Source organism: Hyposmocoma kahamanoa, unplaced genomic scaffold, assembly GCF_003589595.1.
Source record: "Hyposmocoma kahamanoa isolate Upper Pololo Valley unplaced genomic scaffold, ASM358959v1 176, whole genome shotgun sequence".
Taxonomy (NCBI): Eukaryota; Metazoa; Arthropoda; class Insecta; order Lepidoptera; family Cosmopterigidae; genus Hyposmocoma; species Hyposmocoma kahamanoa.
The window spans coordinates 265,805-283,625 of NW_020653690.1; the positions used below are offsets into that span (position 1 = coordinate 265,805).

General features: G+C 34.8%; 1 pseudogene; it reads left to right on the forward strand.

Annotated features, from left to right (window-relative positions):
- The first annotated feature begins 4,967 nt into the window (after positions 1–4,967).
- On the forward strand, positions 4,968–17,572 carry LOC113225841 (annotated as a pseudogene).
- Positions 17,573–17,821: the final 249 nt, after the last annotated feature.

A 17,821-nucleotide genomic window follows, 5' to 3' on the forward strand; every position in this document is an offset into this window, starting at 1 on the left:
GTGCCATTCAGAGCAGAGCTTTAAATCACAAAGATGTGAGGGGCACTGCCAATGCGTTCGTCACTGTGAGACATAAGTTGGCAAGTCCTATGTGCCTGTAATTTCACCAGCACTTTTCCCTTCAAAACCGGAACGCAGTAATTGCTCACATTACAGCTTGGCAGCAGAAATAGGTAAGGTGACATAAACTTCCCTGGCGATCTCTTTCACAAGGAGATCTACTGCTACTACTGAAAATAAATGTAAAAGAAGCTATTATAAACAATAAAAAAGAAACTTTAGTTATTAAATAGTCATTATAATGTTATATAATTAATAAACTTCCCAACATGTATTTCATACAGAGATGTTATATATTATTTACTTATATTAGTATTAAGTGTAAGGGCATTTGCTCAGAGCCACTCGGTTATTGACTTAACGCCAAATTAGTGTGAATACTTCTTTCTAACTTGAGGCACCGAAAAGTAGGGCACACAGTCCTTCCATTCCGTCCATCGGCGTAAATATGATCTTGCCACTGGAAAGGGGAAAAGTGCATAGTTGGTTAATACAGACAAGAAATAAGATCGGTCCTAATATGCCTCCTTGTGGTACACCATACAAAAATAAAATCGATAGTTCATTATCGTTATTTGTGCTATGTTGCGGATTTTAAATAATGAGCAAGCCTTTTGTAAATTGGACATAATTATGCAAACAAGAATCAACTCACACCTCGAGTGAAATTGAGTTACGTATTTAGGTAGAACACTAGACGTGTCCTTTACCCGCTCACAAAAGATCCTGGCAATATACCAAGCTAAAACGGAGAAAATAAAAGTCCTTTATGGTACCAACCCTAAATAAGTAACAGAAGATTTGGAATTTTCGATAACTTTTCATAATCGTTTTTTATCCTGGCCTGCATTAAAGTCTAGTGTTCTCGTATTGGCATTCCGATTTCTTAACAGATTGTTACAGAAATTTCCATATGTATAATAACTAGTTTTGAATACTGGATTGTCCGGAAATAAATTAAATACTCCGTCGCTACGTTTCCATCGGCTGAGTTGTTTGTATATTGAAAACATAATTATCTAAACATGCAAGGTCACAAGATACGTTCTTTATTTAGTTTTGTATAAGAATAATAGTATAGGACCTACTGAATCTCTTTTGTAGGCTTAGTAGTAAGATAAAATTATCAGTTAACTATAGGTAAGGTTTTACGGTAAAGATAGCTTTGCCTAATATATGATCTAAACAGATAAGATCCCTCATTGGATGAAGTTCGGTTGGAAGGTAATTAAGAGAAGCTGTTTAGTTCAAGTATTCGCCTGAGTTGCTATCTTCATTGTAAATCTTAATATCAATATTTAGGTCGCCAAGAATGAATACGTTTCGGAATGAGGAAAATGTTGTCGAAATGTCACTTAGGGAAAGTAAATAAAAAAAATGATGTTTTTGTACGAGGGGGAGCGATAAATTGCTACAATAGCAATGTCATTCCCAATTTTTCCAATCAAACAGTAAGCATTCACAATTTTGGGTTCCTTTTCTAAGACGTTTGAAAGATCTGTTTTTATATAAAAAAAAACAAGGATGTATTTATGTACACTTGGTACTTGGTACTTGGTACTTGGTGCAACGGGCTGGTGTCTGCAACTCGACGACAAAGCGCCTATTTTGCGTTTATGTACACTTACTCGGTGGATAAATAGCAGTACTGCTCGTATTCGATGGACAAAACAAGAGCAATCCTCCTTTGCTAACTATATCAACAAAAGGTTGGTTTGATGATTATGCACTCAGGCCTGATTGTACGCAGATTTGACAGATTGGACATTTAATCGCTTTTGACACTTTGACAGTTTGACACTTTAACACTTTGAAGTGTTAATCAAAGAATGTTTCAAACACACTTAGACTGAAATGGTGTATGGAATCAATGCTGTCCCTGCTCCGTCTTAGCTCCCCGAAAGCTGGTTTACTGTGCAAAAAGGTCACCACCCAATCAAAGAATTGGCCAAAATATATTTTTGTTTTAAGGACTGGTACCGTATAGCAAACTGAGAGGTGTCCAAGCGCTGACCTGCTAACGTTGCTGATTTTCAGCTTCTGCTCGCTGTTAAGCTTCAGATCTCCAGAAAAGGTGAAGATGTCATTCCAACATTGTTCTATTTGAATCAGCCATTTCTGAATCGATCGTGGGTTGAGATGCGTCTAAAATCGGTGTAGATGTGGATGGGGTAGGAGCTGAAGCCAGAGCTGGTGTTGCCGCTAGTTCCACTTGCAGCCTAACGGAAGGTAGGCTATGACTCGTCACCATATTTCTGTAGAACGGGCTATTCATTTTTATACTTTATAAGCACTATGTCGCACGGAACAACACAAAAACCGAAAAGCGTTAAGACAGCGTTGGCAGATATACTCTTAATATTTTAAATATTAAACATTAAATGTTGGCAGACACGTTCGGTTTCGCTCCAAGCTCAATTAGAACGTCCGTAAAAAAAAATATTTTTAGTTGGTCGTTTTTGTATGAAATTAAATTTGGATGGACGATTAAATTATGCTTTTCAAGTATACTCGAATACACGCAAGCATCAAATTTAGTTAACGCACTTTTTAGGACCCTAAAACAGCATTTTTTTCATACATTTTCCCTACACTAGCGTAACGTTCTGCCCACGTACTCCTATTACGTGTTATAGCACCTTGTTCCTACTTACTCTGTCATACGCAGAAATTTGTAAGGGTTGTTACAAAATTTAAAAAATATGGAATTATTATTGCCAAGTAATATTTTAGTAGCATAATTATTATAATAAAATAAATAGATAAGCGATAAGATTGACGTGGCTCTTTATTTTTGGATGTTTGTAGTTTTCTGTTACTAAATTTAACTACGTAATATCTTGGCATTCGAGTGAACAAAATCATAAAAAAATGGTTGAAACATGAGCATGGCCATGATTTAAATTTTACCTCACAAAAATGTTGTTTTCAATAAAAGAAAGCAAGTTCTGTATAAAGCGGGCTTCTGCGTTATCCTGAAACCTGACATTTCGCTGAAAGTATTAAAAAACATTTTTCCCCCGCGAATACCCCACCGCTTCTCTCCAGAGTTCATTGCGCAACTACCTAAATGGTTTGTAAAACTATGGCTCAATTTACATTATTGCGAAACAACGGAAGCGGCAATTTCGCCGCAGATCTAGCGCGAGAAGATTTCGTGAGAACACTCGAGAATCTAGAATTTGTTATTTATTTTGAAACTTGAAACTACCAATCAACATCAAAATTTTATAGTGTTTCAAATTAAAAATATGTGAGATTTGACGACATCGGATCTGGTAGTGATAGGCATTTCCATGGTTTTTGTTTCTTCCGATTTGTACGCACAGAACAGGCAAAAAGATTGTTACTATTTGTTGAATCGCCTTTCCAGCAGTGCCGCCGCACACGCACATGTAAGCTATAGTTTAGGATACGATGGAACTTTCATATACATTATACGTAAGTTCCTAAATAAATAATTTTTTAAAAAATCTAGGGCTGATCAACGCAAGCGACCACGTCTCACGACGTTACTTCGCCGCCACGAACGCCAACGTCGGAATGCTACTTATACTAAAAAAAGTCTATTCTTACTGACAACAAAAGTGAATAACCACATTGAAAAGCTACCTACATGTTTTCAAACTAACTCACCTCATTAGTTTTTTTAGTGATCCGTCATGAAAATGTACAAATCAAGTATTTATGACGTGTGACCAACTCAGTATCATTGATTAGGTACACATAAGTGCTCCTACTATCAATATAATATTAACGAACGAACTGCCCTAATTTGTCAAATAAGACGCAATGTCGAATGACATAGTTGGTTATAAAATTGCAGTTTGATATATAGGTAATTCAGTATAAAATGAATCCTGAATTTAAAGTAATGTAGAAGATATATTAAAAGAAATGTAAATAAACATGGACAACGATATTATGTTCGCCTGTGGAAGTAATGTAGTTTATTTGTTAAAAATGTACGTCAAAGTCGAACTAAATTCGTAACACTCAGTTGTTTATTGACCGTGTGCTTGGACGGACTTTTGTTTGGTTTGTTTGTGATTTTTTTAAATCTAGCTTTAAGCGGATCTATATTGATAAATCATATTCCTCTGTCTGAGCCCGTGTCCTTTTTATTTTAATGGAATTTCTATACATACACAATTTTAATACATTCAATACAAAAAAGTTGTCGATATTCTGGTGATTACAATATACTCAATTTAGTCACCCCTGTTGATCGATTAAAAATTACGATGTCAATTTGTCAGTTGCTTACACACATCATGACGTCAAAAAATCGCTGACAACAAAAAAAAATCGATAAAATCTGTACCAGTAGCCCGTCGAGATAATTTTTGATTCTTATGCAGGAAGCCCAAGTTTGCTGTAGTTTTTATATCAAAAGGCCCTGCAATACTAAATATTTTCACATTATAAGAAGTAGTATATTTTGTAATAATCATGTGCTTATGTTATGGAAAAAGAATGTAAGAGGAATGGGGACATGACAGAAAGGCATGAACTCTTCGAATATGTTAAAGGTTTTCTAGAATAAAGGCTCATCTCTAAACGCTTAGTTAATCAAAAAAGAAAGTTTGAAAAACACCAATGACATCACGTTCACCATTTCAACTAATGAAAACCTCGGTGTCTTATTCATAGTAAAATTTAGCATAATATTTTGAATACAACAGTGTACCTAAAAAGGGTGAACTAGTTTGGTTTGGGCCACTATTTTTTAAAAAGAATAATTGGAGTGAATTCTGGCTTAAAGAAGACTCATACCCAACTGCTGAACATTCATGGAATGATATTGTACAGTGATACCGCTTACCTCAACAACGACGTAAAGAAATCATCCAGATATAATAAAAAATGTGAAGGTGAAAAATTTCAGGTCTTTTTTTAAATTTGAACGGATGAAGCAACTCATCGGAAGAATATAGAAGTAAATCATGCAGTCATCAAAATTTAAAACTGTACTGAAATTAAAAGTCGTGCAATGGAATTTTATACGGTAAATTATATTACAATACTGTTTTGTAACATTCCCACTAACTTAAATATCCCATTGGTCAATAAATCCAGATGGAAGAAGGCTTATATCTTATGCACTTTCTACGTAATTGGTTTAATTCCCACCGGGACGCTTGCACCAATAAGTCCTTTAGAAGGATGTTTGCCTTGTTCAACGACGAAATAAAACAAATGATCAAAGCAAGTTCGAATTATTTAACCGCTCACGCGATGCGCTCCTTCTACCGCAAAATGGCGGCTATTTGGTTTCGCAAATTAGAAAAGCATTCAGTTTAAATACAAGTTTTTATAAATAAAAATTATTATTCTGCATTGATAAATAAATACCCTCCGTACTACTAACAAAAACATCTCAAATAAAATGCAGTAATATACCGCAAATCCTGCACTTAAAAAGCACTAATGAATTTTTTTGTGTATTTGGACAAATATGATAATATTCCGTTTGAGTGGTTCTAGCGTTTACCATGAAATTACTCCTTAAAGTATAGTTTATAAACATTTATATTCAGGGTAAACTTAAAAAACGCTACTTATAGTATGTTTTCAATAAATAAACACAGAAATCACCAGCCCAAACAATAACACACACGATTGTCGTGACGTATTTTTGAAGTTGTTTATTTTTTTTAATGACAGACCCAGGCATTAAAATCTTTGTGGTTTGCTAGAGTAGTTACAGAAATAGCAATTAATATTAGTTCTTTTACCTGTTATTACTTCGATATCCGATAAATCGGTATAAAATCATTACCGGCACCTCTAGGTGTGGTATGCGTCTACGGCTGCATGTATCGCGTGAACGGCTAAGGGCCGTTGTGGTAAACTAAGGCATAAAACCTTCCACGAGGCCAAACGTATAGTGTTTGATTATGATGATGAGACATATCGGTTTTACATCTCAATCTTAACTTAATGAACCCTAAAGGAAAACGTTGTCAACTGGATTAATTGCCGTAGGGCGCGAGTATTAAACTAATTACTCCTGTGTGTAATGTTTTTTTTGGTATTCTCACCAATCCTTGTCCATTAAGATTTATAACCGTTTTCAGAACTGCAGCTGTAAGGAGTACTTCAGTGAACACGACTGAAGAGGCACAAGCGCCAGTGAAGTCATGGAAGGAAATCCCTGGGCCGTCATCTTTGCCCATCATTGGACCGTTGCTGCATTTTTTGCCTGGAAGTACGTATGAACGACATTTAGTGGGACAATAATAATGTGCTAGACTTATTACGTATTTATGATTTTTAGAATTTATTTGTTACACACCTAGCTACACTATTTGTAATGCCATAACCGGATTGGCTCACTTATGTTTACACTTCATTTTGATTTGTTTTGACTGAAAATTTGATTTAATGTAAAGGCATATATTTATTACGCATAAGAATTTTTTAAATTTGGTACGCCTTCTTTTATATTCCGTGCTACTTTATATCCACTCCAATAATTTTGCATTTCCGGTTTTTACAAATTGTAACGCAAAAGTATTAAAAAACATATTATTAAAAATTTTCAAAAATTTGACCATTTACCAAGTCATCTAATTTGCCAAATCCAACGTCTAGTTTAACAGATACGAAACTTACATGTGTATGTCGTCAGTTCAATAGAATTTTGGTCCAGTTTTCTGAAACTCCTTACTACTTGTTATCATTTTTACAGAACCTTTATCGGATCTTAGTCTTTTAGACGATATTTTATACAAAACTTATGGACCAATCGTTAGATTGAACTCAGTTTTTGGAAGTCCAGTTAGTATTTTTCTTTATGATCCTGAAGCGTGTGCCCAGGTAAGTTATCCTAAATAATTTATTTTCTCATAAGTGACCTGCTCTCAAACTTTCTGAATAAAATGAGCACTAAAGGGTGTTTGTTACCTTTAAGTCAAAAATGTTTTTTTAATACATCGTGTTTGTTTCTCTATGTAAAGAAATAATGATTTTTATCATTTTTTCAGGTACTCCGTAGTGAGAATTGGATGCCGAAGCGTCCTGGGTTCCATTCCTTGGAATATTACAGGAAAAAATATAAAAAGTCACCAGAGCATCAACAAAAGATGAGCGGACTTATTACTGAGTAAGTTATATCATCATTCATCAGATATCAGAGAGCCTAGCAACTCACTTTATGAGAGTGTAGCCTTAGTACTAACCACACTTCTTTTAGTATGTCATTGTAAACCATGACGACTAGGTGAAGAACAGATTCGTCTTATAATACAATAAACAAAAAATATCAACAAAATCAAAATAATGTTAATTGATAACTCATCGAAGCCAATTTAATGAGCCCAAATACGATAATTCTACTGTAAGTAGTTGAAGAATTGGGTAATTTTCTGACAGTCCTAATCGGAGCATCAGATCATGGTTACCATGATATTATTGTAATATCATCTGATTTCCATTATATATTAAATTTCAAGTCGACCAGACAAGTAAAAGTAGGGACACAGGAAATAGTCCTGCAGATCTTTAAACTGTTGAATAGATTTTCAACAAACGTAGCTAAGAACCATCCTGATTAAATTAGCCTTCTAATAAAGAAAAAAACCCTCAAGATCTATCCATCGGTCTGAGAGCTTTAGTAGCAGTAGAGCTTCTTGTAAAAGAGTTAGTACAGAGAAGTACTGCCACTACTACTTACCTATTTCTGACGTCAAGCAGTAATGTGAGTATTACGGCCTTCCGATTTTGAAGGGTAAGGGTGCTGGTGAAATTACAGGCATATGGTACTTGTCAACTTATGTCGCAGGGTGACAGGTGCTGTGGCGATTTGAAGCTCGAGTGGCATTGTGACTGTTATGAACAGGCGTGTCGCTTTTGGTGCACGACGTGTTCGTCCTATCACTTGATATTATAGAGAAAAACTACACACAACTTAACTATTCGCAGCATACATAATTTCTTAGTGATACACAGATATACACACAGATACACAGACAAAGGTTTCAAACTTATAACGTCCGAGATCTACCTCGGGGCTTTAAAATATTTCACTAAACAAGACGTGTTGAGTTGTTGAAAATCGAAACACAAGGTATGTTTTTATACGCAAAGATCAATTGGATACTGAAGTAAAATAGCTTCTACGCTATCCGAAGCAAATTCTGGATTGCCTGTGTCTATATACATATATATGTATTTGATTTGCCAAATATTTGACGTTATTATTTGTATCATCATATTTACTTGTAGAAATGTTTTGTTTAAGAATTCTGTAATTCATAATGAAGTTTAATATCTTTTGCATTTATTTGAGTTCGAGGAATATTATTTCATCATTATCGAGCATTTTGTATGGTTTCGCATTAATTAAGAAAACAGCCGGGCGAGACTTATCGTTTATTCATGCGACTAAATTTACTTTAAATAGTATATTATGATCTGTTTTTATATTCAAATTTTTACACATTTGTGTCAAAATCTGAGAGTTTTATACAAGTTCAAGTGCATGTGAAGCTTAACATTTAGGATTAAAATTCAACTTTATGATCTTTCCGATAAGAACTGTCCAATGTTTCTAGTCAATTTAATGTTATTAATTATAGGAATTCATCTAATAATGAGCCGGACCACCACTCTAATTAAAGGGCGCTGTTTAGGCTTTTATAATAAAATTTCGGTAGATATTAAAAATTTGCCATTCACGAGGCTTAAAACAGTTATAGTAAAATAAAAACATTATACTTTTTGAATGACAAAAGTTCTCAAGCAGGACACCGTCTCTCGCTCGAGGTTACGCGATAAATGCCTACCGCCCAGTGTATCGCCGGCAGTGCAAGCGCTCAGACAAGTATTTCATTTACATTACAATCCTTTACAACAAGCATTCGGTTCCGCACTACTGCACATGGGCAACGTTATTTTCATCTCTCATTAGTCAGATTTAGTAGACTATTATGGCGTAGGTATTTTCGATTTTGTATGAAAGTAATGTATCTGTTACGTAGTATCTATTAAGTTTATAGTAGTAGCTCGTAGTGTCTATTAAGTTCAGTGCCTCAAGTGCTAAACCTCCTGCAAATTGCTTCGATCTATGACATTTGAAATAAATAATATATTAACTGATAAATATGTAGAAATGTTTCTTTACAAAGAGAAACACCTAGAGTTTCTTACTCATTCTAATCTGCGGTACGAATGCTTAGTAGAATTTAATGAATGGGATGGTTTCATGCGCAATTTGTTTAAGTTTGAGATTAAATTACTTCGTATTAAACTGGGTGATGCAATTCCTATATATCCATAAATCCTTTCAGGAAAGTAACACGTCGCCAGTTCATTCAATACCATCTCTCATCTTTTATTTTAACAACCCTAGCAATATCCTTTAATGTTGCCATTTTGCCTCTTTTTTATTGATTATATTCAAATCGAATCGATATTCTATTCTTTCTCTGGTAGTTATAGCAAGCAGCAATAAGCATTTGCAAATCAAATAGCCGTTTACACAGTTTGTGCTAACATTTCCCAGATTGATCCCAAGTTTCAACCAACAAATAAAACTGTTTTTGTGCATGTACTATTATATTATGTATAAATAGCTATTTTATATAATTTGTAAAATTTGTAATAACACTTCGTTGTTTTTTATCAAAACTAAGTGCACATTTGACCTCCATCTGCAGCATGCACACCTAAATAATGCCTATTCACTCTCGCCTTGAAAGTTATAGCGTTTAGCGTATAGCGTTTTGGGGAACAAGTCCGCAGGCAGGAAATTCCGAAGCGAAACGCTTCGGAATATCCACAACATAGGGGTGGAACCCAACCCACGTCTAATCTCCCGATGGTGGAAAGGGGAAGGCGGAATCAAATGAAACTAGTCGAGGCACATTCATATTTTAGTACCACAACATTACTTATAAAACCGTATTACATCCATGTCGTTCAAAATCACACGTATTTAGCTTGATTAAAACGACACATGTCCAATTACACGAACCAGTGAAGAGATATGATCGTGAATTCGAGAAAAGATTCGATGATAAAATATAGATATGAACCTGAAGTGTGTCATAATTAAATCAGCCTTATAGTATCGTGGTAACAACTGAAATCAACTCACATAAGTTATGAACAGGATCTACCTCATGAATGTGCGAATGTGGGTGGTCTCACTATTTGTTAATTTGCGGTGTAATTTCCGTAGTAACTTAAGTCGTTGGGATCACCGGGTGTACAATCGTTTCTTTTTGTGTAAAATAAACAAACGCTTGGCTCACTAAGATTGTGAATTTTACGAGGGATTTTTTAATTTTTTTGTCAATTGCTATTTACATGAATTCTGGAAATTTTAGCCACGGTGAGAATTGGAAGGAATTCCGGTCTGCCATCAATCCTGTTATGATGCAGCCGAAAGTAATCAAACTATATAGCAATGTACTGGAAGAAGTGGCCGACGATATGGTTAAGAGGTATGTGAGTCATTCAATTTTTTTACTGAAATTGTGAATGTTTAAAAATCTATTTTTTTACAAATATATATTGATATTTATATAACCGCTCACGCGATACATGCAACCGTGGACGCATGCCGCCACAGAGCGTTGCGCGATTCATGCGTCTCTGGAAGCATACCACACCTAGAGGTGCCGGTGATGATTTTATACCGATTTATCGGATATCGAAGTTATAACAGGTAAAAGAACTAATATTAATTGCTATTTCGGTATCTACTCTAGCAAACCATAAAGTTCTTAATGCCTGAGTCTGTCATTAAAAAAAAATAAACAACTTCAAAAATAAGTCACGACAATCGTGTGTGTTATTGTTTGGGCTGGTGACTACGGTTGTTAACGCAAAAGAACTCCGGCGCAGCTGGGCCGCCCGCGCGCCCCTCACTCGATTCATTCCGCCATCGTAGCTAAGCGTGCTCACACGTATTACCTTTCACTGTAGCAATTGGAATACACGCTCCAAAAGTTTTCATGTCATTTTATTTCATTAAGTAGCTGAATCCTCAATAGTAAAGTATTAACAACGGTATTTATATATTGAAAACATACCGTAAGTAGCGTTTTTTAAGTTTACCCTGAATATAAATGTTTATAAATTATACTTTAAGGAGTAATTTCATGGTAAACGTTAGAACCACTCAAACGGAATATTATCATATTTATCCAAGTACACCAAAAATTTCATTAGTGCTTTTTAAGTGCAGGATTTGCGGTGTATTACTGCATTTTATTTGAGATGTTTTTGTTGGTAGTACGGAGGGTATTTATGTAGCAATGCAGAATAATAATTTTTATTTATAAAAACTTGTATTTGAACTGAATGCTTTTCTAATTTGCGAAACCAGATAACCGCCATTTTGCGGTAGGTTTATCCTATCCTTTAAGGGCCGTGTAGGTGGGGGTAGCGCATCGCGTGAGCGGATAAGTATTCACGAAAAGCTTACAATTTTCCCTCTCTCTACTGCGTTGCAGAACTTTTAAGACCTAATCATAAAGAAAACCAACGTTACGATATTGTGTAATTAGCTTCTTTACGTTCAATCAATAATTTTGGTATAATGATGAAATACTATTCGAAGTTTTGTCTGCTTTGTTTTGTCTGGTTTGTTGTGTTAAAAAAAAATTAAGGACTGCCAAAAGCCGGTATAAAAGTTTATTGACGGAACTGTCACTGATTTGCCATTGGGGTTAAAGCCAAAACTAAATCTTCACAAGAGTCTAAACAGCCTCATCCATGATGGAAGGCGCTGTAGAATACACATTTCTTCCAAAAATAAGCCAATCCCGTAATTGCCAAGCCCATAATGGATTCGTATAATCTAATTAGCAGGGAAACATTACTGTCGACCTCTAGGATTATTCCGAACGTTGCTTTTTAGAAGCCTATAGGAAAATATAAATAAAATATAATAAAAAATAAATGCTTCCCGTGTGTAGAAAATAGAGCAAAAACCTGACCGATGTCACTTTTAATTCAATTATTGGCGTTCATTCTATCTTATTGTAACTAATACCTATATTTTTCATTATAAGATGTCAACAATTAAAACAGACCCAGCCATAAGACCCTTCCCTCTAAATCGCACCATTTGGAGTGTATATGTTTATTACAGACGGAAGTCCATAATAGAGAAGGGAAAGCTCAGTGCTCGATTGGTACTAGAACAACGTTATTATTTAATTAAACTAAAGTGCTTCCAGTCTGAGCGTTTCGGGTATTTACTTCGGTTATTCACTTGATCTAATACTTATAATGCGGTGAGCTATGGCAAAACTTATTGAAATTTGTACTCACGGTTTCTTACATAGAATTCATATTAGCAGTTTGAAGAAGTAACTTTTAACATTTGCATTTTGCAAATGCAATTTTCTAGTACAAAATCATGTATTTAATGTGCTTGTTGGGCAGATTTATGATTTGAATTATAACAACACCGCTTATTATAACTACGCTTTTAGGATGCTGATGGGGCTGCCGCGACACTGTAGTGCATCCGGCATATTCACGGAGGCGCACACAGATGGCTTTCATGCCATTATGCGCAAGAAGGCTGCCTCACTTATGATGCGTGTGCGCGGCAGCGCTAATAGCATCCTAGCGGTTGTTGCCAATAGGCTGGACTGCCCTTACCAACTACATTGGATGCAACTACACGTGCGTAGGGTAGTGGTCTAGACTTTCACTTCTTTTCACTAAAATTAAGTAATTTTGTATTGTACTAACCATAGCACGTAAGAAAAAAAATAAAAATAAAATAAAGTAAAATTTACTGTATTACTAACATTATTATGGATCATGGTCCGAAATAAATAATTCTATTCTATTCTATTATAATGACATTTTCAGAATGAGATCAATGAGAGACGAAGAATATAAGCTTAAGAGAGATTTTAACGTAGAAATGAATCTTTGGGCATTGGAATCCATAGGAGTTGTGGCTTTAGGAGGACGTCTCAGATGTTTCGATCGAAATTTAGCAGAAGATTCGCCAGAAAAACGTTTAATTCAATGCGTCCATAACCAATTTATTTTGTCTTATGAGTTGGATTTTAAGCCAAATTTGTGGAGATACTTTCCTACAAAGCTATTTAAGAAAGCCATGATTTTGTATAAGGAACAAGAAGAGTTAGTATTTTATTTACATTTCTTTTTGTTTTATTATTCAGTTGAATACAGTCATACAACAGGTAAGTAAAACAAAAACATCGATTAGAATAATCAGACCTGGAAATCCACAAACATAAATTTGTGCAAAAAAAATCTACATTCAACTACAAACAACATAATAAACCAGGTAATAAAGTAACATCACGAACATTAGGTACAGTGCGCTATTACACACATTTGTTTACTTATTCATTCATGGAAAACCAACAGTTTCTTACATTTAATAAAAACAGGAACATAAACATAAAGCCAATTACAGGTTTCCACCTTGTAGCTTCAGACAAATCATATGCGAGCATTAAACAAACGAACAATAAACAGTATTTCTTAACAACATGTACTTACATAAATATAACAACCCAATACCTGCGCTAATCACATATAAAAAAAAGATACTTATAGTTGTAAGAAGAAAGTAAGAGAGTACATGTATAAGGATAACCCAAAAAGTCTATATTATTATATATTAGTGCCCTATTCTGGAGACCACAACTTTCCAGTTGCTACGATGCTGACACACATCTTTCGACTCACCAACATACGTCAATGCTTTCATACACGCTCTTAGGTTAAAGACGCCGTTGACCTGGCCTTTTTTAGGACGTGCTCAATTTAGTCGTGTCAAGTTTGCCTTGATCAACCATTACCAATTTGCCCTTAATCTGACTGTAAGGTACGTATGGCCAAATCCTTAGATACACAATTGTGAACATGTTTTTCCATTGACGAACGTCACTCAGTTGATAAAAATATTACGTAAGTTAATTATATCAATAATAGCCATAAAAAATATGTACGGAACGATATTTTGTACGATAATTTACCATTGAATTCACAGGATTGTGACGCAGTAGTATAAAACATATAACTGTTTTTCTAGTTTAACAAAATACTTCATTCGCAAAGCGAGAGAGGATTTGGAGAAGAATTAGAAATCAGATTCAGAAAAGGCAGTACTGGAGAAACTTCTTGAAATCAATGAAGAAATAGCTATCATTATGGCATGTGATATGCTTTTTGTAGGAGTCGATACGGTGAGACAATATTTTTATATAAATGATCTTAAATAATTTCATTACATTAACAAATTATGAACTTATTGTTCTACTGTAAATTTTGTAGTAACGTAATTTGAACGCTTTTGAAAAGTTAATTCCTAAAGTCCTATTAAAAATATGGACTTATCTCAAGTGCGTCATTCCTGAGTTTAGTGATATCAGACTCCTTATTTTGTTAGTGCTGTTAACGATGTTCTTGAGCACGCAGGTGTAAGCATGAGGGTTGACGATATAAAGATCTTTGTGCTTAAACTCAATACCAACATCGTAACGCATGGCATAAAATAATTTTATATTTCAGGCGGCAGTCACAATAATATCAGTACTATATCTTCTTGCGAAGAACCAAGATAAACAGGACAAGTTAAGAGAACTATTAAAAACAAAAGATTCAGATGAAACAATCCGGTACGTGAAGGCCTGCATTAAAGAAGGATTAAGAATCATGCCTGTTGTATCCGGTAATGTAAGAGAAGCGAGTAAAGACTATGATATTTTGGGTTATAGGATACCGAAAGGAGTAAGTGTCTTTTCATGAATCAGTCTTATCAAGGTCTTGTCTGAAACTGGGAATTTATAATGAAAGATAGATATGCAAACATTTAGTTCTAAATATTTAGTCCTATACAAGACCTTGTTACCATTTTTTCTAATATCTAATTTACTATAATAACTGCAGTCAAGAATCGGGTAGTTTGCATTAATATTAGACGTAACTAGTTGATAACTAATGCCATCTGCGTCAGTCGTGACCATGTGACCTACAAAGAGCGCGATACTTTGGTTTGTTTAGAAAATGCAAATATAAGCTATTATAAATAATAAAACTATTTTTTGAGTAGCTACCGACTGTATGTGTGTGTGGGAGTAGCTGTGACTGAGTAGCTAACTGAATTAATTATTTCTTTCTGTTTTTCAGATGAGCATTGTATTCTGTCATCAATATATGTCAAATATGGAAGGTCAGTTTCCAAAATCGAAGGAATATGTACCTGAACGATGGTTGGATAAGGAACATCCCCTTTATCATGGAAAAGCACATCCATTTGCCTATAGTCCTTTCGGATTTGGAGTGAGAATGTGTGCCGGTGAGTGTATTTGAAATTTTACTTTCTTTATCAAATTAGTAATGCGTAGCGTCTGGCTAAGGAGCTTTTAATTCGACTTAAATGAAATGTATACTATTATAACAGTTATAATTGTCTGTTACAAAAACTAAGATTTAGAGCGTTATCATACTGGTGACTTGCGAGCGATTTGAAAGCGATGCGATAGCACGGCGTGCTCGTTCTCAAATCGCCAAGCGGCTGCGGTGTTGTTGCTGCGTGCTCGCAGCGTTGTCGCTGCGTGCTCACGGCGTGCACGCCCCGCCGTCATCGCATCGCCTTCAAATTACTCGCAAATCACTACTGTGATAAGGTTCTTTCTTTGTACGTAATATGTATAGTTAATAACAATACTAGTACAGGATAATTATTTCTCAATCAGTAGGTAATAGATTTGGTAAGCAATACTGTTCACGGTTGAGTAATGGTCACGGCTGACCATGGAACCACTAAAGGACTCGTAACATTGGTTTGTTTGAAAAAACAAAAATGCGCAGTTTTAGATCCGAAAATATATAGCGTTATTTCCAATTATTACTTGTAACAAAATGAATACAAAAAATTTTTTTTGGGGACGCGACGCAACGCGAACCGGCTTGGCAATTGTCAGCGCTCCTAGCGAGCGTCACTGGGGGCGTATAAATAAAAAGAAAATCATTACCGCCCTAGGCCTGTATGATAAAAATGCCGCCTAATTTAGCTACAAGACAACTTATGAGCAAGTGTTGTGAAATAATCTCAGTACAGAGTACTAAAAAAATATGAAGTCTCATAAGTACGTGGAATTACGTCTATTTGCCAAGTTTTATTGAAATATCCCATAGTTCGCCCCTATACAGGACTTGACACAGGAGATAATAAAAATCGGTTCCCACTACTCAAAGTATATTGAGAGAGAAAAACGCCTTGAATTGGAGAATAGCAAAACCAACCACTAAAATAATTGCTTCTTAAGAAAAATTTAGGCGCTATTTACAAAAATGAATCTTCATGCATGAACTTAGAGGTGCATGATTTTCTTCAAAATTAAATGGAACAAAAAAGAATCATGAAAATCGGTTCACAACTACCTGAGTTATCGAGTAACATACATACAAAAAAAACATACAGTCGAATTGAGAACCTCCTCCTTTATTTGAAGTCGGTTAAAGATTGCTATTGTTCGAGCTCTAGTATTTTAAATTTAGAATTGACTCGAAACCAGTGAAAGTTTTTGAAGTACATAACTGCAAATATAACTATAGATACTAGTCAAAATGCCAATGATGGAAAATGTGAAAGATTATAAAATTTTCTTTCGATGTTTTTGTTCTTTGTTGGTAGGTACTGAAGTTGGCAGTTTTTTATTGTTTACAAAAATTAGAACTACATATACCGGATTTTGTATAAATGTACCAAAATTAAATGTAAACCTCTTTGTGTTCTACCATTAATATTTTATAAACTTATTGTAATATACTTAGTTATTGTAATAGACTAAGTTACTGTTATTTTCAGGCAACACACTTGACGGACATAAGACGTAGCTAGCTACCCTAGTACAGGGGATCCTAGTTTGGGAGCTAGGCACATCTCTGTACCTATTTTTGTGTGTTTTGCAATAAAGATATTATTATTATTTAGCAGTGTTGCGAATGATCCTTAATAATCTTTTGTTTCTTTTAGGTCGCAGAATAGCAGGGTTGGAGATGGAGAAGTTTCTTGCCAAAGTAATCCAGAATTTCAAAGTGGAATGGTTTGGAGAACCACCTAAAATACTAACAAGCTCTTTAAACTATATTAAGGGACCGTTAAATTTTAGATTCAAAGACGTATAACTACTACGCAGGACATTCAAACATGTTACTTGTAATTTTATTATTAATTATTGTGAAATGTTTTATGTTTTTATCCTTACAAAACTATATTCACCAACTAATCAGTTAAGTATGGTTACAATACGTGCCGGAAATGTAACTTGTACAAGATAATACATAGCGCCTGAGTTCACTGTTACAATATTGTTATGAAGCATAAAATACACGGCTTTACAGCAAAATACCAACGACCTGAAAAATTCATAAATGAACAATTTGTAATAATCGCAGAAGACAGACGTTCATCCATCTCACTAAACCTCAAACATTCATCACACACATCCACTTGCAAAAACATCACAGTCTGGTGCAGATCCAAGAAGGGCAATAGCCGCTCACGCGATGCGCTCCTCCTACCGCAAAATGGCGGCTATTTGGTTTCTCAAATTAGAAAAGCATTCAGTTTAAATATAAGTTTTTATAAATAAAAATTATTATTCTGCATTGCTAAATAAATACCCTCCGTACTACCAACAAAAACATCTCAAATAAAATGCAGTAATACACCGCAAATCCTGCACTTAAAAAGCACTAATGAAATTTTTGGTGTACTTGGATAAATATGATAATATTCCGTTTG